The 27882-nt window shown below is 35.6% G+C and overlaps 1 protein-coding gene across 1 annotated transcript in view; it reads right to left on the minus strand.

Moving 5' to 3' along the window:
• Window positions 1-27882, minus strand: part of LOC109019297 (receptor-like protein 13) — a 63836-nt gene that overhangs the window by 9538 nt on the left and 26416 nt on the right. The gene's annotated exons all lie outside the window — the stretch shown is intronic.

Raw genomic sequence — 27882 nt, forward strand, 5'->3', positions numbered from 1 at the left:
GGAATCCCCTTAGGGCCTTCACGTTCTTAGGCTCGGGTCATTCTAACATGGTGGCAATTTTAGAGGGGTCGGCCATTACTCCATTCGCATTAATGACATGGCCTAAGTATTCGATTTCTCCCACAACAAACCTGCACTTGGACCTCTTAGCAAACAATGAATTCTGTTCCAGCAGTGATAACACTTGTTTCAAATGGTTCAAATGTTCCTTTCTAGACCGGCTGTACACCAATATATCATCAAAAAAAACCAGCACGAATTTCCTCAAAAACGGTTTAAAAACATCATTCATTAACCCTTGAAACGTGGCCGGGGCATTAGTTAAACCAAAAGGCATTACCAAGAACTCGTAATGCCCTTCATGTGTTTGGAAAGCTGTTTTTGGAATGTCATCCACTGCCACTCTCACTTGGTGGTATCCGGACCTTAAATCCAGCTTAGAAAACACAACTGAACCAGCCAACTCATCCAACAGTTCATCAATCACAGGAATGGAAAATTTTGCCTTCACTGTTTCTTTATTAAGAGCTCGATAATCCACACAAAGTCTCCAACTCCCATCGGCCTTTCTTACTAGTAAAACAGGAGATGAAAAGGGGCTCATGCTTGGTCTAACAACTCCAGATTTTAACAATTCAGCAACAATCTTTTCTATCTCAGTTTTTTGGTAATACGGGTATCGGTATGGCCTATTAGCAATGGGTTGAGTGCCTTCCTTAAGGACAATTTTATGGTCATATTTTCTGGTTGGTGGTAACCCCTCCGGCTCCTTAAAAACCCCTCCCAACTCAGCCAATAGTTTGGTAAATTCAGGATCTAACACTTCCTCTTTTTGCTCTTTTACTTCTTGGGTCATGATTTGTAACAAAATCCCCATGCTCTTAGCCGTGGTGGCCTTGAGCAGCTTGTGTCCATCTTCTACCACAGATGGGTTTAATTTCAACCCCTTCAATTCCACACTTTTTCCTCCATATATAAAACCCATCAACAACTTCGAAAAATTCCACGTTATAGTGTCTAACGTAACCAGCCATTGAATGCCCAATACAATATCACAGCCAGCAAGATTTAATAAATGAAGAGAAGGTTGGAACACTATACCTTGCACTTTTAATCTCACTTCCTTGCATACCCCATCGCTCCTCAAACTTTGTCCATTAGCCACCCTTACATTCAAGTTGCTGGAAGCATCAATAGGCAGCTTTAACTTAGTTATCAAAGTGGACTCCACAAAGTTGTGTGAGCTCCCCGAGTCCACTAGGATTACGACAGGTTCTCCCATCAAAGTTCCTATTAAACGCATGGTACTCATGGTGGGTGTTCCTGTAATGGCTGCTAGAGAAATTTCAGGTGCTTCCACATTAGTCTCAGCCACTCCTATTTCATCTTCCGCGACCTCTACCACTACTGGTTCTTTCCGAGCTTCAAGTAACTCTTCATCCACTTGCATCAAGTAGATTCTAGGGTTCTTACACGTGCTGTGGGTTCCATTTCTCATCACAGTGATAGCATAACCCTTTTTTTCTCTTTTCATCCATTTGAATGGACGAAACCTTCTTCGTTCCCCCCCATGGTTTTTGCCATTTAGTGCTGTTTCCTTCACCCGAGTAAGATCCACAGCTGTAACCTCCTCCTACCATTGGACTAATTTTATCTACCCCCACCTTGCTGGATTTCTTGGAACTTGCAAGGTATTCTTCTTGTATTTTAGCCAATGCGTACGCAACACTTAAACTAACCGGATTGAACATGCGGATAGGAAGACGGATCTCATCTTTCAACCCACTTAGGAAACAACTTAGCTTGTGCACATCGGATAATCCTCTTAACCGATTAGAAAGGGCCTCAAACTGTGCTTGATAAGCAGCTATAGAACCTGTTTGTTTCAAACGAGTCAGTGCCTCCATGGGGTCATCGTAAGCTGTTGGTCCAAACCGAATTAGTAATGACCTTGCAAAGGTATCCCAATCCCGAAATTGACCCCCTTCCAATGCCTCTTGGTACCACACAAGAGCCTCTCCATCCATATAATAGGAAGCCATGAGCAAACGGTGAGGTAGAGGTGTTTGATGAAATTCAAAATAGTGATTGGCTTTAAAGAGCCAAGCTGCTGCATTATCACCATGGAAATGGGGAAAATCCAATTTAACTCCCCTCAAGTTTGGCCTTCTGAGGTCATCTTGGTCATGGTCATTTTGGAAATGGATGTGTTCTTGGTGATGGTCTCTGTTTTGGGGAACTTGGGTATTTTGGGCTAGGACAATGGTACGTACCAGGTCATTTAACTGCTGTATATCTATTTTCAGGTCTTGCATTGTTTGATGATGATAGATGTTCTGCTGTTGAATCTCCTGCACCTGCTGATTGAGGGCCTCATATTGCTGATTTTTGGAGCATGTGTTGTCGGCCATAGGAACTGCTGCTTGCTGATACCACTGTTAAGAACTCAGTAATGGTTCTGCTCTTGTGGATGATTGTATGTAAAATGAGTAATGAATGCAGATGTCGTGTATTGGTAGAATGGATAAGATAACTCTATCTGTTAAGGGCTCGATATTGGTCTGTAATCTTGCGGATGTTAGAATGTATGAAGAACAATGGATGAACAGGTAGTGTATAGATGGAATGGAGATGATGAACACTAGATGTTTGAATAAATGCGGAAGGCCATAGTATTGATACGGGAGTACTTCGAGGGCTCCCAGACCTCCACAAAATCCACTTTTCACAGAAAATATTCCTTGGTACCACATCCCACTACCTTCCCTGCCTTAAACGATTTCTCTAACAGAATTCAAATTAAACTAACTTGACCTCCCCCGCATGAAAGTAAATGATAGACCACTTATGAAAAACAGCAAACATATAGATGAACGCACCGTTTGGAACAATTCCAAACGCTGCATTTTACAGACTCACTAATTAACCAACATTTAAAACGGTGCACAGCACCCAACCTATCTAATAAAAACATCCCTACGGTGCGTTTTGTTCTTCATCCTCAAACTGCACGACGTCGTTCCAGCTTTATCCATTACTTCAAGTCTATCTTCTTCATTTCGACAGATCCTGTCTTTGACTCCCGTAACTCCCTTCTGTCTCCTTCTCCGCATCTGCCTTAACACAGTGCACTGCCGTCGGGACAGCCACCTTCACTTGCGCAGCCCGTCAAGCCTTACCCCTCCATGCATATCTCGGTTTTAGTTGTAAGTCCATGTCGCTGCACTTCAATTCATTTGTTTTCATGTTTGCTGACTTAAAGAGTTATATATTTATATAGGTAATTATGTAACCTAATAGAATAGGCGTTATTACCGTTATGCCCTTTTATCATGTTTTCAAATTATAAGTATTAGAGAAGCTATTGCATAGTTGGTCAACTAAAAAAATAAAATTACATTATTACCTTTACGTTACAAGTTACATTCTTGTGTTTTAAAGTTTTAAGTATATTTTCTCTTTAATATGTATTTGTAAATTCTAAGTTTTCCATGTTTATAGAAATTATTTTGGTAAGTTAATTTTATTTGAAGTAAAGTTTTCTTTCAAAAGTAAGTGATAATGTAATAATTTTATTATGTTCTAGTTTATTAAATAAGTTAGAATTTAATACTTTAGTCAGAGATTTAGGATGCGTTTGGATGTTGAATTGAGTTGAGTTGAGTTGAGTTGAAATGATAAAATATTGTTAAGATATTATTGTTTATTATTATTATTATTTTGAGATTTGAAAAACTTGAATTGTTTATTATATTTTATGTTGAGATTTGAAAAAGTTATTGAAATGAGTTGAACTTCCAAACGAAGCCCTTGGAATTTGGGAAGTGTTAATAATCTTGGGATTTCGTGAATTTAGGTTTTTGAAGAATTAAAATAAGTTATTTTAGCATCTTAGGCTTAAATATCGAAATACGTGGATTGAGAATTTATGGAAGTTACGTAACTATTTTATAGGTGACGGTTAATATTTGTCCAGCACTGTTGTATAAAAATTCTGAAAAGTTAAAAAGTTTAGGTAAGCGGAGTTCCTATGCTAGAATTTGCATAAAAATAAAATGGGTTAAGGTTGATTTGTGGAAAATATGCATGTTTTGTTATGAAAAGAAATTTTGAAACGACTTCAGTTATTTGTTTTGCATGACTGCTGAAATTCTGTATAAGAATAAAATATTTTCTGGCATGACTGCTGTAGACATGAGCTTATTTTGGTATTTTGTTTCTGAACTATGCAAAAGAGAGCGAATATGAAATTTTGTGCATAAATTATATTTTTGTGATCTGATTCTGTTCTATTCTGAAAATGTTCTGTACTCTGATATGATATGATGTGATTTCTGAAACATTTGACATGACATTCTATTTTTGTTCTGTTTAGACCTTACCATGGGTGTAAAACTGTGGCCTCTATTCGGGTTGGTACTACCTTTTCTGTTTCTGATACACCCACTTTGGAAACAAAGTAGTTTTATGCGTGGTCTTTCCTATGTGCATACTCAGGGCTTCGAGAATAATAAGGGGAAGATTCACATTTTGTTTCTGCTCGGTTGGCCACTGGGATTTGCAAAACCCTACCACGGGGGTTAAACATGAAATTCTATTCTAATATGATGTTTCAGTTGTGTTGTGCCAAAGGGATTTTGATTATGGATATTTATGAACTTTCACTCTGATATTTTTGATAACATGTTATGATTCTGCATTCTGAAAATAAAAATATTTTGTTATGCATTCTGAACTCTGTAAATGCTCATGTTTGCATACTAGTATATGTTTTCTGCTTACTGAGTTGTTAATAACTCACCCCTTATCTCCATAATATTTTTCAAATAATTTTGATGCATCAGCTGAAAGTCAGGAATAGAGGTGCTAGCAAGTTTTGTTAATCATAGAAGATTGAGTGCCTGAGGGTACAAGGATTTTTTTTGGAGAGTCTGTTTGGTAGTGTTGATATTTTATGTTGCTTTAGTATTTTCAGTCATGGATACTTTGAAGTATATATGAAAATGTTAATGTATATTATTGAGGTACTTTTGTTGTGTCCTTATGTAGGAACATGGATAATTGTGTTGAATAAATATGTTAATATTTTATGGAGACTGGGTTATTTTTTTAAAGTATTACTGGGGATGATTTTAGGTGACATGAGTTAAGTCTCCGAACCACGGGGACGGGGCGTTACAATTTCACATGGTTGTAAATGGTTGTAATTTCAGGCAAGAAGATCTTTTGTTTCCTTACTTGTTTCTTCTGTGTATTAAAGACCTTATTTCTTTATTTAAAAGAACTGTCACTACAACATAATTGTTTTTTAGTAACGGTTGAGAAATTGTGAGTCCCCAAACCGTCATTAAAAGTATTTTCTGTGACGGTTTCTGGAAACTGTCACTAAAGACAGATGAGATTTTTTTGACGTTCGAACTGAGGGGAAATTTACGTTTGAAAGTCAACATTGTGGCTACTTATGTGCAAACAAGAAATGTTTTGGTGCCAATGTTCGAACGTTAATTGTAAATTTAAATTAAATATGACTCTAATTTAAAAATTAAGTAATTTTTATAGTACATAATTTGTGAACAAGTCTAAAAAATTGACTTGTATATATTTATATATACACAATTCGTAAAATATAATTATATATTTATTTATAAAAATATATTTATGTTTATATATATTTAAAGTGTAGTGATTTAATATTAAAGTTGCAAAATCTAACATTAAAGAAAATTGAGAATTGAAATTAAAAAACAATAGAGATATTAAATAATATTGTTCCTTACATATATTAAAAGCAAAATACAAAATATGATAGAATTTCGTAAACAACACTCAAACGAACTCATTGTTCACGAAATTTGTACTAAGTATCTCCTCAGTCAAGCTATTAACCTTCTCGTTAAGGATACCTACACGATGGACTATTTCAGCTATAGACTCCTCTACAGCCACAATTTGTTGATCGATATGTGCATTCAGCTGTGAGATCACCTCATCAACCCAAGCAGGCCACGCATCTCCCACAGATGTACTCGTCGATTGCTGACTATTACTCCCCACACCGGGCTCGAGTTGCGTCGGAGGAACTAGATCCGCTACAGGGGGTGACTGACGTCGAGGTTACCCCCTCATTTGTCCAATGCTACGTCGATGCGTGCTCATGTTGAGAGGACTCATCTGATCTGTGACTCGCTCCTCTTACTGGAGTGGCACTCTCCGAGCAAGTAATAACTGGCTGATGATGACACCGTATGGGAGGTTGTCTGTGGAGACAATCCTCTCAAAGATGTGCATTGGCAAATCGATGGGATATTCATGTGCCTGCACTCATATAAAAAACTATGCTCAAATCTGACTAAATGTGGTCTTATGTGCCACAAGATCTAGGTTTATTGCAACGATAAGCTATAACATGCAAAAGAAAGGTAGCAGATGCATTTGGTTGAAGGTGTTATTCCTCTCGATTTGTGTGCGATCTCTCCTGGTGAGGATGTAGAAATCCTCATCTCGATCATCATCCCGAGCCTCAAGGTCAGTACCCTCGGCCTCTGACCGGTCTGCATCTCTGGCTGATAATGGCTCAATTGGGCCAGTAGATGATGTAGATACGCCTACATCTGCATCGAGTGTGCCTTGTGCAGATGTAGATGTGTGAACCATGGCTAGAGAGTCAGCTGTAGTCAATGTCGCAACTTCTTGATGAATCCCAAGGAGCTCGACGATGACATCCGGTGAAATTTCAAACGAAACACTGCGTACCGTCACGGTGTGAGAGGATGCGTCTTGAGGCATAGGGCACATCCCCATATAGAACACTCAAACCATTGAGGGGTATACCTTCCCCCTCAATGTGCAGATATTTCTCCAACCTCTACAGATGAAGACATCTATGTGGTTCGTCTGCTCCTATCTGAGCTCGTCAAACTCATTGATCAAGACCTCTCGCTCCACCATAACAGTACTAGCCTTGATCCGAACAGTGTCCTGAGTGGCTCATTCCCTCCCCCGTTTCCTGGTATGCAAAGGATGAGTCATATCCTGAAAATAAAAAAGGAAAAAAAATTATTAGTACTATTGATGCATCTTTCGTATTAATTTTAAACTACTCTGCCTTAACGTTCGAATATAGTAAAACATATGTTCAAAAGTTCAGATAAAACGTTTGCACGTATGTGTCTAACGTTCCAACATAACGGCTAAGAATTTTGAAATGTGATACGTTCAAACGTTGAATTTTAACATTCGAACGTACTACTTTTTAATTTATTCGTCGTTATGCCTTACACGTACATACGTGTATATTTTACGTAAATGCTACAAATAGTAATGATCGAATGTAAAAAATATACATTCGAACTTGGAAGGCATAACAGCTATGTAATTGAAACGTCGTACATTCGAACGTTCTATGATTACTATAGACTCAGCCATTCTTAAAAATCTCGAAAATCACATACCACTGTTCTAAGTGGCGAAATGCCACCATAGAAATGAATTTTACACTTCAAGAAACTTTTCTACAGTGACCATTTTGCCAATGGTAATCAGTGATGACCGGAAAATGGAGTTAAAAATCTGACCACGACTAACTTCATTTTGGAATAATTTCCTACTAAATCTTAAATAAAAAACATGTAAGAGGATAAAAGAGGGATGCCTACCTTTTTGCGATGGTTGTGGAGGGTTTGATGGTGGAGGCGACAGTTTAGTGGCGGCATGCAAACGGTGGAGAGAGAACGAATGAAAATGATGTTTCTCGTTCAGTTTAGGGCTTATATACACGAAACGTTCAAACGTCATTCTGTGTAACGTTCAAACGTGGAAGGAAACATTGGAACGCGAGAAAATATTACGTTCGAATGTTCGACTGAATTTCTAAAATTATATTAATAATATAATATATTATTAATATATGTTATATATTATAGTGAATACTATAACATATAGCATACTATATCTCATATTATATTATAATATATATAGTATAGTGTATATATATATATAGTATACAGTATATATATAAGTATATTATATATACTGTATATATAGAATATAGTGTATTATATATATAGTATTATATATACACTATATATAGTATATTGTTGTTGTTAGTTTTATTAATTGTAGCCTAATGTCTATGTTATATATTAATTTATTCCTCGTTAATTAATACTATAATGTTTCATTTCTAAATGTGTACATCATATTAGTAATTTTAAATAAAAAAATTTATTAAGAATTTTAAAACTTCTGGAATAGTGTTAATAATGTTGGATAAGAAATAAATAAAATACTGAAAAGAAGGAGTCCTCACGGGGTTGAGGTTTTTTCTCTCGAGTTAGAGTAGAGTCTCTCAGGTTGGGCTTCCTTGCCTGAAGAGTTGGAGATGGCTGAAGACTTGACAAAGCTTTGGGAAGGTTTTAGCCTTACTGAGCAGGAGAAGTCAGGAATCAAGGTGGAGTCATCTACCCTTCTCAAAGCAAAGGAAAGAGGAAGGTCATGTTTACTAGCCATGGTCATTGCAGACAAAGTTATCAACCGAGAAGCTTTCAAGATGACCATGTCGAAGATATGGAATACATCAGGCTGGATAGAATTCTCTGACATGGGTGAAAACAAGTTTTTGTTAAAATTTCAGAAGTGTGAGGACAGGCAGAAGATCATCCAAGGAAGGCCTTGGTCTTTTGATAGATGGTTGGTGTGCCTTCAAGATTTTGATAGTGATTTATCTTTGAATGCCATCCCATTTCAAAAGGAAGTTTTCTGGATGCAAATACATAACATGCCTCTTGCGTGTATGACAAAAGAGGTAGGCATGAAAGTTGGGGAGTGTGCAGGGAAGGTGGTGGATATTATTGCTGATCAATGGGGGATCGGATGGGGGAAATTCATGAGACTCAAAGTGGAAGTGGATATCTCCAAAGCTTTGGTGAGAGGTACTTTTTTAAATTATGAAGGTCTTCAAATATGGCTGCAATTCAAGTATGAAAGACTACCATCTTTTTGCTTTAAGTGTGGTGTCATCAAACATATTAATAAGTTATGTCCAAAACTACCAACTGTTAGAAGAGAGGAGGGTGTTTCTCATCAATATGGCCCCTGGCTCCGTGCTGCTGCTACTCCTTTTAATATGTTTAATCAAAAGAGGTATGGAGGGGGAGATGATAGAGCTGAACAGACTACTGGAACACCATGGCAAAATGGGCACTGTGGTGAGGATGATGACTCAAAAGGAAAGGATCACATGCAGGAGGATACTCAGGAAGTCAACAAGGAAAATAGTACTCATAAGGAAAGTGATTTTATTTTGTCAGAGGAGAATCAAGTGGAGGAAGGAAAGGAAGATATGGGGGTCATTAAGGAGGGAATGGGAGGGCTGGGAAAGGAAACTTTATTTCAAATGAAGGAGTTACCTTTGGATAATGGAGTCAGACCTTCCAAATTAGATCGAGTTGTTAAAAAGGATAAGGCTATTTTTAAGGCTTCAGTTTCTGCTCGAGATCAGCAAAAGACCCAAGCTAGTGCTACCTCATCAGATTCCACTCTGGCATCACACATTAATGATCTAGATCAATTTTTGACTGAACAGGCTCAATTGTTGGAAAATTCAAAAAAACGAGTTAGTTGGAAAAGAAGAGCTCGAGACAAATTTTTTGTTGAGCATGCTGCTGAAAGGAAGGAGAAGATACAAAACTATGATAAGAGGAAAAAGAGGGAGGGAAGTGAACTGGCTGAGGCTTCTGAGTTATGTGGGAATAAGAAACAAAAGGAAGTTCATGGGGTGGAAATGGAGACCTTTGTCCAAGATTTGGTGGTGGCTGATTTTCAGCCCCACCAACAGCAATGAGTTGTCTAAGTTGGAACTGCCGAGGGCTTGGGAACCCTCGGACAGTTAGAGAACTTCACTGTTTGGTGAAGACTAAGGTCCCAAATTTTGTTTTCCTGATGGAAACAAAATGTAAAAGATCCAAGGTTGAGAAAATCAAGAGGTTACTGAATATGGAATACAGTTTTGTGGTGGATTGTAAAGGTTTAAGTGGTGGTCTGGCTTTCTTATGGAAGGAGGATGTGGATGCAGTTCTGGTGTCTTACTCTAGGCAACATATTTCCTTGGAAGTAAAGGATTTAATAAAAGGAAAGACATGGTTCTTAACTGGCTTTTATGGAAATCCTATTACTGCTAACAGGAAAGGTAGTTGGCATTTGCTTAGGAAGTTGAAACCAGAAAATGGTGTGGGTTGGCTTTGTGTTGGGGATTTTAATGAAATTCTCAGCACTAATGAAAAAGTTGGAGGGCCTCTTAGACCCTATGGTCAGATGGAATGCTTTCGTGAGGCACTGAAGGATTGTGATCTTAGTGATATGGGGTATGTGGGGAACAAGTTTACATGGTCTAACAATCGTGGTGAGATTGAATTCACTAAAGAAAGGCTAGACAGAGCCTTCTGCAACCCTCAATGGGCGGTATGGAACACTGGAGTAGTGACCCTTTCATTAACTGCACTCAATTCAGATCATTGTCCTATTTTCATCACCAATAGAAATCATCAACAAGGTGCAGGAAGACATACCAAAATTTTCAGATATGAGGTGAGTTGGGGTCAAAGAGAAGAGTGTAACAAGTTAATTGCTGAGGAGTGGCAGAGACCTAGTTTAGCTTCAAATAAGCTGAGCTATACTACTGAAGTTTTGAAGAGGTGCCAATTTAAACTTCAACAGTGGAGTAAGCAGGTTATGAGTAAAACCAAGAAAGAAATACAGCAAAAAATGGAGCATCTTAACTCACTTCAGCAGTGCAACCAAGGAGACAAACATGACAGCATAAAAGGCTTGAAAATTGAGATTGAAAAAGTGTTGGAAGAGGAAAATCTAAAATGGAAACAAAGAGCAAAACAGAGATGGCTTAAAGAAGGTGACAGGAACACAAAGTATTTCCACCAATGTGCTTCTCAAAGGAGGAAAGTCAATAAGATCTGCAAGCTTATTGATGACAGAGATCAGGAAGTTACCAATGCATCTGCAATCTGCCAGCAGTTTCAAGCTTTTTTCCAGGAGCTTTTCACCACTGCTAACCCTCAGAACATTGATGGGTGTTTGGCAGCCAACATCCCCACGGTCACAAATGAAATGAACCAAGCTTTGTTGAGGCCCTACTGTGCTCTGGAGGTTAAAGAAGCTTTGTTTCAAATGGATGGCTTGAGCTCACCTGGACCTGATGGCTTTCCAGCAGCCTTTTATCAACAAAACTGGGATGTGGTGGGGAGCCAGGTCAGTGAATCAGTTTTATATGTGCTTAACTCGAAAGGCAACTTGGATGATATTAATAATACCTTCATTACTTTAATTCCAAAGAAGAAAAACTGTACAAAAGTTTCTGATTTTAGGCCAATTTCTCTTTGTAATGTTTTATATAAGATAATCTCCAAAACCATAGCAAACAGGCTTAAGAAAATCCTGCCTAGTATCATTTCTCAGAACCAATCAACTTTCATTCCTAGTAGACTTATCTCTGATAATGTAATAGTTGCTTTTGAGACTTTGCATTCTATGCATTGTAAAATGGCAGGTAGGGAAGGGTATATGGCAATGAAACTTGACATGAGCAAAGCATATGATAGGGTTGAGTGGTCTTTTCTAAGAGCTGCTTTATGTAAAATGGGGTTTGATTTTGCTTGGGTAGAGTTGGTGATGAGATGTGTGGAATCAATGTCCTACTCCATTTTAGTTAATGGTATCCCCCAAAGTGTTTTTAGTCCTTCAAGGGGCATTAGACAAGGTGATCCTTTATCACTTTATCTCTTCATAATGTGTGCTGAAGCTTTGGGTTCTATGATCAGCAAAGGAGTCGAAGAGGGAGTCATCTCTGGAGTGCCTTTTGCAAGGGGCAGAATAAGAATTTCCCACCTGTTTTTTGCTGATGACAGTTTGTTATTTTGCAAAGCAAATGCTATGGAATGGGGTAAGCTGCACAATATTCTGAAGATTTATGAGGATGCCTCAGGTCAAAGGTTGAATCTTGAAAAAACTTCAATACAATTCAGTAGAAACACTGCTAAGGCAACTCAAGATTTCATCCTTAGCATTGCAGGTGTGAGGTCCTCTATGGCTTATGAGAAGTATCTTGGTCTGCCAACTATTGTTGGCAAAGCAAGAGAGAAATCTTTTAGAGATATTCTGGATCGAGTCAGAATGAGGGTAAGCAACCAAAGGGTTAAATTCTTGTCTCAAGCAGGAAAGGATATTTTCATCAAGGCTATTGTGCAAGCTCTCCCAACTTATAGCATGTCTGTTTTTATGCTACCTGCAAAACTTCTTCGAAATTTAAACAGCATTATGCACAACTTTTGGTGGGGACAGCATGAGGCAATAAGAAAGATCCATTGGGTGGCTTGGAGCAAGATGGGAAGATCTAAGGCTGATGGAGGTTTGGGTTTTCGAGACTTGGAAGGCTTTAACCTTGCACTACTAGCAAAACAAGGCTGGAGAGTGATTCATACTCCTTTCTCTCTAGTTTCTCAGGTTCTAAAAGCCAAGTACTTCCAAGAGACTTCCTTTTTGAATGCAAAGTTGGGTCAGAAACCATCATATATATGGAGGAGTATGCTGAAAGCAAGAAACCTGATTGATGCAGGCTCTTATTGGAGAATTGGCTCTGGTGATAAGGTTAGAATTTGGGGAGACAAATGGTTACCTAAGACCTTTCCATCTGCAGTTAAAAGCCCTATATCCCATCTTGATGGCAATGCTAAAGTTCAAGAGCTGTTGAAGCCAGGGGAAAAGGAATGGAATATGGAGTTAGTGGAGCACCTTTTTTGCAAAGAAAAGGCATATATCATTGCTCAAATTCCATTAAGCACTTCCAATAGTCCTGACCAACTGATATGGAAAGGAACCTTTACAGGTTTCTTCACAGTAAAAAGCGCATACCATCTGCACCAGGAGTTGATCCAAGATACTAAAGGGCAACCATCGAGCAGTCATAATTCAAAGGAGGTCTGGAAAACTCTTTGGCAGCTACAAGTTACACCAGGAGAGAAAGTTTTTCTATGGAGAGCTTGTCATAATGCACTTCCAACTCAATCAAATCTTTTTAAAAGGAAGATTGTAGCAAATCCAAAGTGTCCAATTTGCGAGCTAGAGGAAGAGACAGTTGCACATGCTTTATGGGAGTGTGAGTCAGCAAGAGATGTTTGGAGCCAATGTACTAAGAGCATTCAGAAAAGGCATTTCTCTCATATGGATTTTTTGGAGATTTTCGAGGCTATGGCAGAAGGAATGACTTTTGAGTGCATGCAGGAATTTGTTATGGTTGCTAAGCAGATTTGGTGGAGGAGAAATGATTTTATTTTTAATCAAAGATTTAGACACCCTAATCAAGTTACCATGGTTGCAAATGAAAACATTAGAATGATGAAGGACTTGGAAATGCAGAAAAATGAGTCATCAACTTCTATTAACAGCAATTCAGTTATTTGGCAACCACCTCCTTTTCTTTTTTACAAGCTTAATTGGGATGCAGCTGTGGACAAAATCCGAGCTAAAGTTGGTATTGGCATAGTAGTTAGAGATTGTGAAGGAAGAATAATAGCAACTATGAGAAGAAAACAAAGCCTCCTTCCCCTCCCTGCTCTGGCTGAAGCTTTTGGGGCTCTCTTAGCAGTAAATTTTGCACTGGATCTCGGTTTAACAAAGACTATCTTCGAAGGAGATTCTCTTCAAACAGTCCAAGCTTTGAAGCAAGAGGAAGATCAACTGTCCAGCTTTGGCATGTACGTCTCTGAAGCTAAGATGAAACTTAGTAATTTCGAATCTTGGAATGTTACTCATATCAAAAGAAGTGGAAATGTGATGGCTCATGTTTTGGCACAAGATGCTTTAGTCATTTCTGATGTAATTGTTACTATGGAGGATATTCCTCTATGTATTTCAGATCTGATTTAATGGAACAAGCTCTTAAGCTTTCTTTTCAAAAAAAAAATAATAATAATGTTGGATAAATTACTAAAGTATAAAGTAATGGAATTAAATATTAATGAAACTATTATTTTTTATTAACTATAAGTAATAATATTAGGTTCAAGATTAATATTTTTAGTAATTTCAAATTTGTTAAAAATGTAAAAATTAATTCCCAATAATTAACATTGGATTTTAAGAATATATTATGCTCTTAATAAGTTGTCTAAAATAACATTACATCAAACACATCAACTGATTTACCATAAATATGTGATATTATTATCATATTCATAAAATGATTATTGTTATTTTTATTAATTATGCTGTTTTGGCCATTAGCAAACCCTAATTCTCGATTAGATGTCTAATATTAATATTAATATTACTACATAGTATATAATACTAATATTAGTATAGTAATTATATAGAAATAGTATTACTATATAGTAATATAGTATTACTATATAGTATAGTAATAGATATAGTAATGCTATTGGTATATAACATATAATATTAAACTAATACTATACTAATATATTATACAGTATAATTTTATAATATATAACATAATATATTAAGTATTATATATATTATAGTCTAATATAATAATAACTAGTATATTTGTATGTTACTGTATGCTTACTATACACTAATACTATATATTTATATACTAATACTATAATACTAATACTATATATATTAATACGTATACTAATTAGTACTTATCCTAATGCTATACACTAATAGACTACTATTCGAATGTTTTCAAAAATTGAATTGGGTTTCAACACAAAAAAATTGAATAATGTTTTCAAAAGTAAATTGAGAAAATCAATAACTATTAAAGAATATTTAATAGTTATAATATTAGCTATTACTAAGTATATTAGTTGAATAGTTATATTATATTATATTACATAGTGCATATAATATAATATAATATAATATAATTATGTTGTGTTATATAATATATATATATACACACTATAGTATATATATATAACTAAAATATTAATAAATACTAATTATTGAATAATGTCCTCTCTTCACATTCAAACGTACATTATTTACGTTCAAACGTGAAAAAATTTGGGCGTAAAATTTCCCGCTCGATTTCGTTGCTTTGTGATGAGCTGAAATGTCCGAACATTTCAATTTCACATTCAAATGTGAATGGATGAAATTTAAGAGGAAATTTATAAGCGTTCAAACGTTAAATTATATACATTCGAACGTGAAAAATTTGGGCGGAAAATTTACTGCTCGAATTTGGGCTCTATCATGAGAAGTAACGTTCGAACGTTACAATTTAATGTACGAACGTCTCAGCTGAAAATTGAGAGGGATGAGATGAACGTTCGAACGTACAACTTAAATGTTCAAACGTTCCATCAAATAAAATATTTTTTGTATGAATACATGCACGAGAGGAAGCAGAGTCATTTCTGCTGCTTCTCCCGTGAGAGAGAGAGAGAGAGAGAGAGAGAGAGAGGGTGAGTGAGGGTCATGGGTTAGAGTGAGAGAGGGTTAATATTTTGGAACTCCATTGATTTTGGTAAGGAAAAACTCATTTTCTTTTTTATTTTTTTGCAATTTTATGATATTTGTCTTGTATTATATTTATATATATATATATATATATATATCTAACAAGCTAGTGTTGTATTTTTTTGAAGGATTGGTTGTTTTGGCAAGTTGAAAGATTTTGATTTGTAAGAGGATATTGTGACTGCTAGGTATATATATTTCTAAACTTTAGAAATATGTTTATACATTTTGTTGTGATTTTATTGTGGATAATGATGAATATGGGATGTGTATAATGTGAGTTGATTGTGGATTTTGATGAATTGGATATGGGTAGAATATTGTGAGTTGAGTAGTGAATTTTGATTGTGTATATATATATATATATATATATAGTGAATATGTATCAATTGGGTATTGATGAATTAGAAGGATTTAAATTGTTTATATTGATGAATTAGAAGGAAATCTTTGTGATATGGATTGTGTAATATGATGAATTAAAATGAAAAATTGTTTTGTGTTTATGGTTACTCTTAAAATGGAAAATTGTGTTGTGTTTATGCTTACTCTTGAAATATTATAATTATTGTTTGTAAATTTTGTGAATATTTTGTGAGTTTATGGTGTTCATTGATGAATTAATATGTTTAGAAATATTGTTGTGGAAATATTGTGAATATGTTGTAATATGGATTTGAAATATTGTGATTATTGTTTTTGAATTTTATGAGTTTATGGTGTTTATTGATGAATTAATATGTTCAGAAATATTATTGTGGGAATATTGCTAATATGTTGTAATAAGGATTTGAAATATTGTAATTATTGTTTGTAAAATTTTATTGAATATGTGTATATGGTTAGAAATAAATTGTATTTAGTTTATGGATTTATCTGAATTTCTTGACATAATATTTTTTTTTTTGTTTTCTGAATTTGTTCTTTCTTAAGAAAATTATAAGTTTAGGAACTTAATTTAAGTTAAAATTAAAAACATTTAATATGAGAATAAATATTTAATATTTAATAAGTATATATAATATATTCATACTAGTTTAATTAGAATATGATTATTATGCAACTTATGAGTTAATAACTTAACTATATATAAAGTATAATATACATATAATAACTATAATTAATAATAATTTATTAAATATTTCTACCATTGTGAGGTTCCAAATCATTATATTATTAAATATGTATATATATATATAAAGTAAAATACTCTTCAAGAAAGAAGACTTGAACCCACCAAATAAGTAGAGAGTTGTAATAAATAGATATACTTATTTAAAGTAAAATAGAGAGTAAATAAATAAGGATCAAATAAATGCTTAGTTAGAAATTATATACTTATTGTCTATATAAATAAATAACTCACTCAATTAAATATATAAATATTAGTAAACATTTTAGACATAATAACTAATTATAACTAATATGTGCTTATTTTTGTAAGTAATTAAAATAAATCAACTTATACTAAGTTATAATATAAATATTAAGAAATAAATAAGTATCAATTATAATAACAATTAAAATTAAATAGGTATCAATTAATAAGTAACTAAGATATATAATAACAATTAAAATGATAATTTAGGAATAGTAACAATATAAATATTAGACATAATAACAATTATAATAATAATTATATAATAACAATTATATAATAACAATTATATTAATTAAAATTACATAGGTATCAATTAATAAGTAACTAAGATCTATAATAACAATTAAAATTATAATTTAGGAATAATAATCTGAGATCAGTCATTATTATTATTTTTTTATAAATTAACAATGTCAAAGAAATAGTAGTGTTACATTGTTAAACAAGAAAGAGATGAAAGAATATGCTCACAAGCTTCCTATCTTGTAGACAACGTGGGAGAATTATCTTGAAGAAATTTCTGTCAAATTGCTTGACTGTCAAAATCTCTCCAGTCTTGAGAGTTGTCTATGCTGGAGAGTTTGTGACAATTAAATAATTAGACTAAAATTTAGACATTCTTTCAAAATCATTCTCCCTCATTGTCTACTGACAGGAAACTTGTGAACATATTCTTCCATCTCTCTCTAGTTTAACAATAGAACATTACTATTTATTTGACATTGTTAATTCAAACAACATGGAAATATTATTTCATGTGTTTTTTTATAGATATTGTGTGACATTGTATAAATAACCTTAGACCCGTTCAAGAATTAATGTACATTTAGGTGTCCACTAATTCCTGAATTGTCTAGTGTAAATAGTTTGGGGTTATATAATATGTATTGAACATTCTTGTTGCTCCTACTGTACACGTTTAGTATGAAGTTTCGGTGTCTTCCTCAACTATTCTTCTGGTATATTGTTCGTAGGGTCACAATCCCTTTTTGTGAACATGTATAATTGGAGAACTATGGAGAGGTGCTACTGAAATTTCTACTGACGTGGAAAGTAGTGGAGTGACGGAATATGTGCAATATGGATAATATAATCTCGAATGAGATATGACCAACTACCTTATAAAAAGAGTAGTGAGAATTGGAGCATGACATGCACGTGAATTTTTTATATACGTGCTACTAATAGATAGATGTTTTTAGAAATAGACAAAAGTTGGATGCATCTAGGCAATAGACTTGGAAATGATTACAAACTCTATGCGCGTGGAGTAAGAACCTTCATTGATTTTGCTCGGGCTTCTGCTGATAGTCATGGTTACATTAAGTGTTCATGTTGAGGATGCAAAAATTTGTGTGCAATAGAATTGGCTAAAGTTGAAAGTCATATATTTGTGAACGGTATGGATTGAGTTATGCCTGATGGATCTGCATGGTGAGCCGTATGCACAGTCAGAGGATACATTGTTCGGTCATCCAAATTATTTGCGGCACATGGATGATGATTATGAACGGGATGAGATAGAGAAGATGTTGGGTGACAATGGAGCTGTGATGTTTATGGATGAGATTAACAACAATGCCTCAAGTGGTCGAGGGACTGATTTTGAAAATCTCGCTACAACGTGGGAAGATGCAAGGCGCGAGCTTTATCCACGCTGTACAAAACATTCTAAAATGTCGTTTATTGTTCGGTTGCTTCACATTGAGTTATTGTGCGGGATATCGATGAAAGCAATAAACATGGTATTGGACTTATTTAACGAGGTGCTTCTCGAAAGGTCTGCATTGCCAAAGAACCTTTATGAAGCGAAATAGTTGAGAAATGAATTAGGGTTTGAGTACAAGTCCATACATGTATGTAACAATTATTGTGTTTTAAGGAAAATATATATATGAAAGAAGGTATTTTAGCAGAAACGGCTTCTTATGTAAGTTGATGCCAATATTCTCTTCCCTCCCTTCTGCTGCAGCTACACATGACTCCTAAAATTTGAAGCTAATGAGATGGTCATTTCTATGCCTGTTGACTACAGTGCGGCCCATACTCCGGAGTCCCTGTCTCACTAGGTCTTTCTTTAGAGTTTAATATTCGGCCTTTCTAGGATGATTATTTGCATTGCTTTGGGTAGACTCATGGTTATCATTATATAGAATTTTTGACCAAAAAAAAAAAAAACTTTATTATCCATTCCTTTTGTCTAAGTTTTTACTTGGTTTCATATTCCAACCTGATGGGATTGAATAGACATTGAAGTTTCATATGGTGTAGCGGTTAGTGAAGATGGAAGCACTTGTGCAGTAGTGGGAAGAAACCACTCTGGTTCCATCATATTTGCCAAAACCTATCAGCTCCATTCAAAATATATAGCCAATTCTACGTTTAGCGTCTCCAGCTCTCTTGGCAATCACATAAGCTTCAACAAAAAACTGGACAAGGTGATCATTGAAGGAGATTCTCTAATGCCAATCACAACAATCCAAAATGCTGCACATCTCAGTGGATTTGAGAATTTATCCCATCATCAGGCCAAGACATATCATTTATGATCTAGATTTTTAAAAGCTTAAGTACAAAAATTACTTTAGTTCCAAAACTGACTTGTGCACGATCTGTGGGATAATGGGCAAGTTCACAGAGGCATGCAAAGACTCAACTTGAAATTTGTAATGGAATGTATTATGTGTTTTTTGTTTTTAACTTTAATGTGCTCAAAGTTGGTGATGAAAGCGTTGGAAGCAGCTACATTGACTTGTTCATTTAGCCATGGGCGACGGCCAAGTTCACAATTGAGTGTACTTGAAATGAGTGACTTCAACTCCAATATTGAGAAAAGTAAATATAGGAAAAGAAATGTTATTGACAGAATCAAATCCCACAAAATTAGCAATCTCTTAACATTAGGAAATTTGTCATTTAATTGTAATTAATTAGGAAATTTGTCTTTTTAATTGTAATTCTTTCCTTTTTCATAGTTACCATAGAAAGGTTAGGCTTGTATCTATTTAATTTCAGACGCTCTTACATTGTATTTCACTATTTTGAGATATAAAGAGTTCAATTCTTAACATGGTATCAGCCAAACAACGTTCCTAAGCTTCCCACCCCAACGCCTTCCATGGCAACTTCCACCAATCCCCCTCATTCCCCTTATCTCTTTCACCCATCTGATTCCCATAGCCTCATTCTAGTCTCTAGCATCCTAACTGGAGACAATTACCCCAAATGGCAAAAAGCTATGACCCGTGCTCTCAACACCAAAAACAAACTTAGTTTTGTTGATGATACTCTTTCCCCACCCGCCACAGATTCACCAAACTATACTCAATGGAATCAAACCAAAGACATGGTTCTTACCTGGCTTCTTAACTCCATCAGTCCCTCCATCGCAAACTCTCTCGAATTCCATACTAATCCTCGTGAAGTGTGGCTCGACCTTCAATCCCGTTTCTGTCATGGGAATAACGCGCGAGTCTATCACCTTAAACGAGAGTTATCCTCCCTACACCAAAATACCACATCCATTCATGAATACTACAACCAAATTAAACAACTCTAGGATGAACTAAGTCATCTCCAAAAATGCAGTAACCTTAAAGAATTTCAACAACAAGCAGATGATGAACAAGTTTACCAGTTTCTACTTGGCCTCAATGATTCTTTCTCCCAATTGAGAACCCAGATTTTGGCACTAGAACCCCTTCCCCCATCACCAAAATTTTCTCTATTTTGTTTCAGGAGGAACAACAACGGCTTCTTCAACTTCGCAATCCTCCATCCAAGCTCCATAGCTTCGCCGCCCACTCCAGTGGCTCTCACAAACCACCACTAAAATGCTCGGAATGTGGCTAGAACGGACACACCCGTGGCCGGAACGGACACACCCGTGACCGATGCTGGCGCCTCATCGGGTATCCTCCAGGCCATGAGCCCCGCACGAAATCACAACCCTCTCTTCTCGGCAAACCACCTCCTGCTCTACTATCGATGGCTCACCAGGCGTCCTCCTCCACTATGAACCTGCCGACGCTCAGTCTCACTCCCGATCTCTACCAAAAGCTCATGAATTTGCTTAGCCCCTCAACCCCTAACGCCAATTTCGTGGGTAATGTTTCTAACTCTCTCTCCTCTGCTCAAGGCCGAACATGGGTCATCGATAGTGGAGCTAGCCACCACATGTGCCATGATCGGACCTTCTTCTCCAAAATTTCCTCTCCCTCGCATGTTGTGAATGTGTGCTTATCCACAGGTGTTTTCTTCCAATTGAACGGATCGGCACCATTCATTTGGCCGATTCCCTCATTTTGGCTAATGTCTATTGTGTCTCTTCCTTTAATTTCAATTTACTTTCTGTACCCCAACTCACCGCTAATAATACTTGTCTTGTCATTTTTTCCTCTACTCATTGTTTTTTTAGGACCCACAGTCGACGAAACTGATTGGAGCGGGTGAGTTTTGCAATGGATTTTATGTGTATCGGCCTCAACTCGTCACAACTCTTTCTATTCAAACTCTTGCTAATAAGATCCTATGGCACCAACACCTAGGTCATCCCTCTCGTTTAAATACTCCCACTCTTTTCAATAATAATTCTTGTATTATTTCTGATTGAGATGTTTGTGCTCGGTCGACACATTCTCGACTTCCTTTTCCTTTAAAAGCTAATAAAAGTACTTTTGCTTTTAATCGTATTTTTTGTGATATATGGGGTGGTTACCATACTTCTTCTATCTGCGGTGCTAATTATTTTCTTATAATTGTTGATGATTTTTCTCGCTCCACATGGATTTATCTCATGTGACATAAATCTGAAGCATATACTCATCTCACACATTTTTTTACACTTATCCAGAATCAGTTCAACACTATGATTAAAATTATAAGAACTGATAATGGACAATAATTTCTATCTCACAAATTTCAAAATTATCTTCATGACCACGAGGATCATTCATGAACGTACCTGCGTTGAGACTCCGCAACAAAATGGCGTTTCGGAGCACAAACACCAGCACCTTTTGAATGTCGTTCATAGTCTCTGATTTCAAGCACATTTACCCTTAAATTTTTGGGGTGAATGTGTTCTCACCACCGCTTATCTTATTAACCGCACTCGAGTCGTACTCTTCAAAACAAATCTCCTTTTGAACTCCTCTTCAATATCCCACCAAGTTAAGCTCATTTACGCGTATTTGAATGTCTTTGTTACGCTCAAATCCTCCATGCTTCGAGCGATAAATTCTCACCTCGTGCCTCAAAATGCATCTTTCTTGGCTATCCCGGTCAACATAAAGCTTACAAGCTTTACAACTTGGACACCTAAGCTATTTTTTATTCTCGTGATGTTACTTTTCATGAACAAACATTCCCTTTTCAAACCGCTTCTTCCTCTCCCGATCCATCACTACCCATTATTCCTCTCCCTAGTTCCCGAACCCATAGCTTCTCCTACCTCCTCTACTTCTATTCCCGACCCACTCCCACCTCCACCATCTCCTCTCTCCATTCATCCTAAACGCACCACCACTCGCCCTGCATACCTTCAGGATTACGTCTGTCCGATCATACACATGGAGTCCACTACATCCTCATCAATAGCATCAGCTTCAGGTACTGCTCATCCTTTATCTGTTTTTCTTTCCTATTCTTGTTTTTCTTCTTCTCATCTTACTTTTTTAACTGCTCTCACCACATTTGTTGACCCTTCCTGTTACTCCATTGCCATTTGCCATTCTCATTGGCGTGAGGCCATGGCTGCTGAAATTCGAGCCTTAGAGGATAATGTCACTTGGACTCTTGAATCTCTTCCTCTTGGTAAGAAATCCATTGGATGTAAATGGGTTTTCAAAACTAAACTCAAAGCTGATGGATCCGTAGAGAGGCACAAAGCTCGACTAGTTGCTAAATGTTACACTCAAGTTGAAGGTCTTGACTACCACGAAACATTTGCTCCAGTTGCCAAAATGATCATTGTCCGGTGTTTACTGGCAGTTCCTGCCACAAAAAATTGGGTCATCCAACAACTTGATGTCAACAATGCTTTTCTACATAGTGATCTTAATGAAGAAGTCTATATGACCCTCCCACCTGGATATTGCCCTAAGGTGGAGACTCGTGTGTGTCGGCTTTGGAAATCTCTATATGGCCTTAAACAAGCCTCCCGCAATTGGTTTTTTAAACTAACCACTATGCTTCTTGATGCAGGTTTTACTCAGTCTCAGGCAGACCACTCATTATTCACTCTTATCACTCACACAACCATCACTATTGTCCTAATTTATGTTGATGACATCTTAGTTGCTGGCAATGATACTTCCCAGATCGACGTTTTCAAGAGCATTCTCTCTACACACTTCAAAACAAAGGATCTCAGCTCCCTCAAATATTTTCTTGGTCTTGAAGTTGTTTGCTCTCAGAAAAGCATCTTCCTCAACCAACGCAAGTACACACTTGATATCCTGACTGATAGTGACCAACTTGGTGCCCGGACTGCTCACATTCCCATGGAACAAAATTTGAAGCTCACTGACCTTGATGGCTCTCTCCTCACCGACCTTAGTGCCTATCGACGACTGGTTGGACGTCTCATTTATCTAACTATAACACGCCCTGATATTGTTTTTGCAGTGAATATTCTCAGCCAGTTCATGCATGCTCCTCGAGATCCACACATGCAAGCTGCCATCCGCGTTCTTCTCTATCTCAAAGGCAATCCCGGTCAAGGCATTTTTTTCTCATCATCTAGCAATTTGCATGTTACCGCTTACACAGACTCAAATTGGGCCAGCTACCCCACTACTCGAAGATCCACCACAAGGTTCTTCATTCAGCTGGGCACGAGCCCCATTTCTTGGCAAACAAAAAAACAGACGATAGTGGCACGTTCCTCTGCTAAAGCAGAATATCGCGCCATGGCAGTCACTACTTGCAACTCACCTGGCTGAAACAGCTCCTCGCAAATCTTGGTGTCTCTCATTCTGAGCCTATCAGTCTTTATTGTGACAATCAATCCGCTCTACACATCGCTCACAATCCTGTCTTTCACGAGTACACCAAACACATTGAGATTGATTGTCACATTGTTCATGATAAAATTTGGGCAGGCTTCCTTACAGCCGTTCACAGCTCTTCTCATGAGCAACTTGCCGACATCTTCACCAAAGCTTTGGGACATGACCTTTTTCACCACTTTCTCCGCAAGTTGGGTATTATATACAGATCTCTATGCACCAACTTGAGTGGGAGTATTGACAGAATCAAACCCCACAAAATTAGCAATCTCTTGACATTAGAAAATTTGTCATTTAATTGTAATTAATTAGGAAATTTGTCTTTTTAATTGTAATTCTTTCCTTTTTCATAGTTACCATAGAAAGGTTAGGCTTGTATCTATTTAATTTCAGACGCTCTTACATTGTATTTCACTGTTTTGAGATATAGAGAGTTCAATTCTTAACAAATGTGTTGTTGTTGCAGTTTGTGATATGCATTTAAAAACAATGTGCTTTGCTATTTCAGGAAAACGAATTTTAAGAATAATTAAAGGAAGACAAAAGTGAACGATCGATAATGATATGACAAGAATATTAAAGTGATCCGGCCAACATAAGTCTGCCTCGAGAACTTAATAAGTTTACTATGAATTTCTGTGTAGAATTGCTCAAAATGGCTTTAGAAATTGCTCAACATAAGGAGAAATGTGGTTTTAATAGAAAGCACCATGGTGATAGCAGAAAAGCACAAACAGAGACCGTGACAGAGGCATTTGAAGGAAAAATTTCACTTATCATGATTATCAAATCTTTGCCTGTCTAAACATCTCATCTTCAAAACAGGATTCTATGCTTCACATATCCACTCAAAGAATAACTGATGCCAGGAAGATTGAACTTGGACTTCGGTTTTGATAGACATTGTTTCTCATCTTTAAGACTTAATTTAGGCTTTGCCTCTGAAATTAAGGTGGTCATTTGGTTACTATTTGATGTTAAGATTCCCTTAATCTACTCAGGTTGCATGCGTATTGGCAGTATTGCCCATGCATGTTTGATGTGAATTAGAACATTATTGCTCAAAGTGCACGTACGCTCCTGAGACACATTTGGAAATTGGAACTATACTAATACAGGATCCATTCGAAGCATATGTTTCAAGATTATCACATGATGACAATGCCCTTGACTATTTCTGATGCTCTGTGATGATATATCCAATCATAATGAAACTCATGGTATCATTCATATCAAGATCATTTACAATATAATTTCAAGATCATGCTTTTTCTTCCTTTCATTCTAATTAATCTCCCAAATATTTTTCAGAAACTACTATAGGTGCAATTTTTTGGAAGTATTTTTTAAATAATTATATATTTATTATTTATTATTAATAATATTTTGGTATTGCACAAGGCTTTGGAACAAGGTTTATAGTACCGTGGCAATGTAGAATTGGCGCTTTTTTTCCGTAAAAATATTTAGTTTGGGGTTGTTGCTATGACTGTTCATCCGGATTTAGACTCGGGAACCCAGGTTTCAAACCCAAGCCTGATTAGCTTAGATCAAACCCGCGCTGAAATTTAGATGAATTCGAGTTATAAATCCGAAATCCAAGTTTAGAATCCTGAAACAAATAAAATGACATTTGGAAAAGACAGATTAACCGACAAAAATTGCATACTGAAATACTGTACCATTGCAGTTACCACCTCTACTAATCACTGGAGTTTGGAACTCTAAATTTTGTCACCAAACCCAAGAAAACCGCACAAAGTCTCCAAAAAGCTGATTACAGGAATTCAACTATTCGACCCAGAAAATTATTGATAGAAACAAAGTTTCTCTTATGGTTCTTTCTTTCCTTTTTTGCACTTTCTCGCTAACTTTCTTTCTCAGCCACTAGAACCATTTACTGTTGTTTTGATTTTTGAACGTTTTGAAACTGAAACCTACATTCAAACTATAGAGAAATAAAAAAAAAAAAAAACAACCTGGTACCAAGTGTACCCGAGTTTTGCAACTCAGGTTTCAGTCTGGATTTCTTCCAGGCCGCAACCCAAAACCGGAATCTGATTTTCTGAGTTCCTAACCTGGTCGGAAAAAGATTCAACCTAGATGAATAGTCCTAGTCGTTGCGATCCATAATATTAGAGGTCGTTGTTGGTTCATTTCATCTTTATTTAGTTAGCTAGCTAGGCCCGGGATGAGATCGCTTGGGTCATTAGTGTTGGGCCTAAAAAGACTTATTCCGACGTTCTATGAATTGGATGTCTAATTTATATGAAATCCTAGCAAAAGTAATTGGTTAATTTACATGCCTGTCGATCAAAATTCATATAGAATAATGTTATTTTATCTTTTCATTTTAATTGCTCATATATTTAATTTTTTTTTATTTATTGATTAAGAAAATAACTATTAGTGTATTGATATTTTTTTTATTTTTTAAAAATATTTAAAGATGTTAAAAAAATATGAAAATAAAAAAATAAAAGAGATGAGTTTTGCCTAAACGGCATCCAATGATCATTTCTAGGCAGCAACCTAACATTATGCATTCATATATATATATATATATATATATATATATATATATATATATATATACTAGCGGTGAAGTTACGTGCGAGGCACGTTTGCCCTGTATTTAATTGTTCTAAAATATAAACATATAATATAGAAGAAGAGAATTTAATGATAAGGTCTATGAGGATAATATAGATTATTCTAATTAGAAACTACTAATTTAAATAGCAATAAATTTAAACAAACAATAGGTTCAAGTAAGTTTGGAAAACAAACTATAGGTCTATGAGGATATTCAAGGTCTATATTAGACAATAATCTATATATTTAGAGTTAGTATTGTATTTGGTGGATGGAGAATGAAAATTTAGAATGTACTACCAACAAATATAAAAACTAAGAATTTTTTAGTATGAATTCAAGACGAAGTAGGTCAAAACCAAAAACTTACAATGAAATCAACTCTTTAAACGAATAAAATAAAACAATAAATTTTGAAATCCATGAGAATGTTATATTTTATTTGTAGACTTTTATATATACATCACTATATGCTCATGATGATGCAAGGTCATAAACATTTTCAATCAAAATATATGTTTGAACAAACAAAAAACAACAATTGAAATAGATACATTCAGAGCATTGTTGGTTACCTTGGTACTATTAGAAATAGACGAAAGAAATCCAACCAAGTTAGCAAACTCAACCAAGCTGCAAAAAATGGAGAATAATAATTAGAAATGCACCACCAACAAAAATTATATGACTTTTTTAGTATGAATTGCAGACGAAAAATGTATAAATCAAAAACTCACAACCGAATCAACTATTTAAACAAATAAAAGAAAGCAACAAATTTTGAAATTTTTTAGAACGTTATATTTTGTCTGCAGACTCTTATATATATACTACTATATGTTCATTTGAATCATTAAATAATTAATCATATTAACATCACTTATGAAGATAACTGGAAAGAAGAAATTTTGATAATAGAAGAGTAATGTATTTTAAAACCAATAATTGAATAAACATAAACGTAAGCCGGTTTGACGTACATTATTCTATACTATTTCACTTTGTTTATAATCCACTCAAACCTTGTGTCAACTAAAAAAGCCTCTTTTTTATTGCCTAGCCTTGGATTTTTTTTCTTGTTTTAGCCCCTGATCTCAGCTCATTTTGTTTTTGGGCTTGTTTGGAAAGTTAGACGAGATAAGAAAATCTCAAAATTTTTTAATTATTTTTGTAAATACTATTTAAATATAAAATACAATTTTTTCAAATTTCTGCTTTCATTTTCTTAAGACAAAGATCAATACAATACAAAAAGAAGTAAGCCAAAAGTTACGTGCCAGGGCAGGTCGACCATCCACATGCATAAAGGAAAATGTGGAGCAAGTTGCTTGCCAGTAGCTCCCAAACCCATTTTCAATGTTCTGACATATTTTATTCAATGTTCTGTGTGCAGTA

Source organism: Juglans regia, chromosome 11, assembly GCF_001411555.2.
Source record: "Juglans regia cultivar Chandler chromosome 11, Walnut 2.0, whole genome shotgun sequence".
NCBI lineage: Eukaryota > Viridiplantae > Streptophyta > Magnoliopsida > Fagales > Juglandaceae > Juglans > Juglans regia.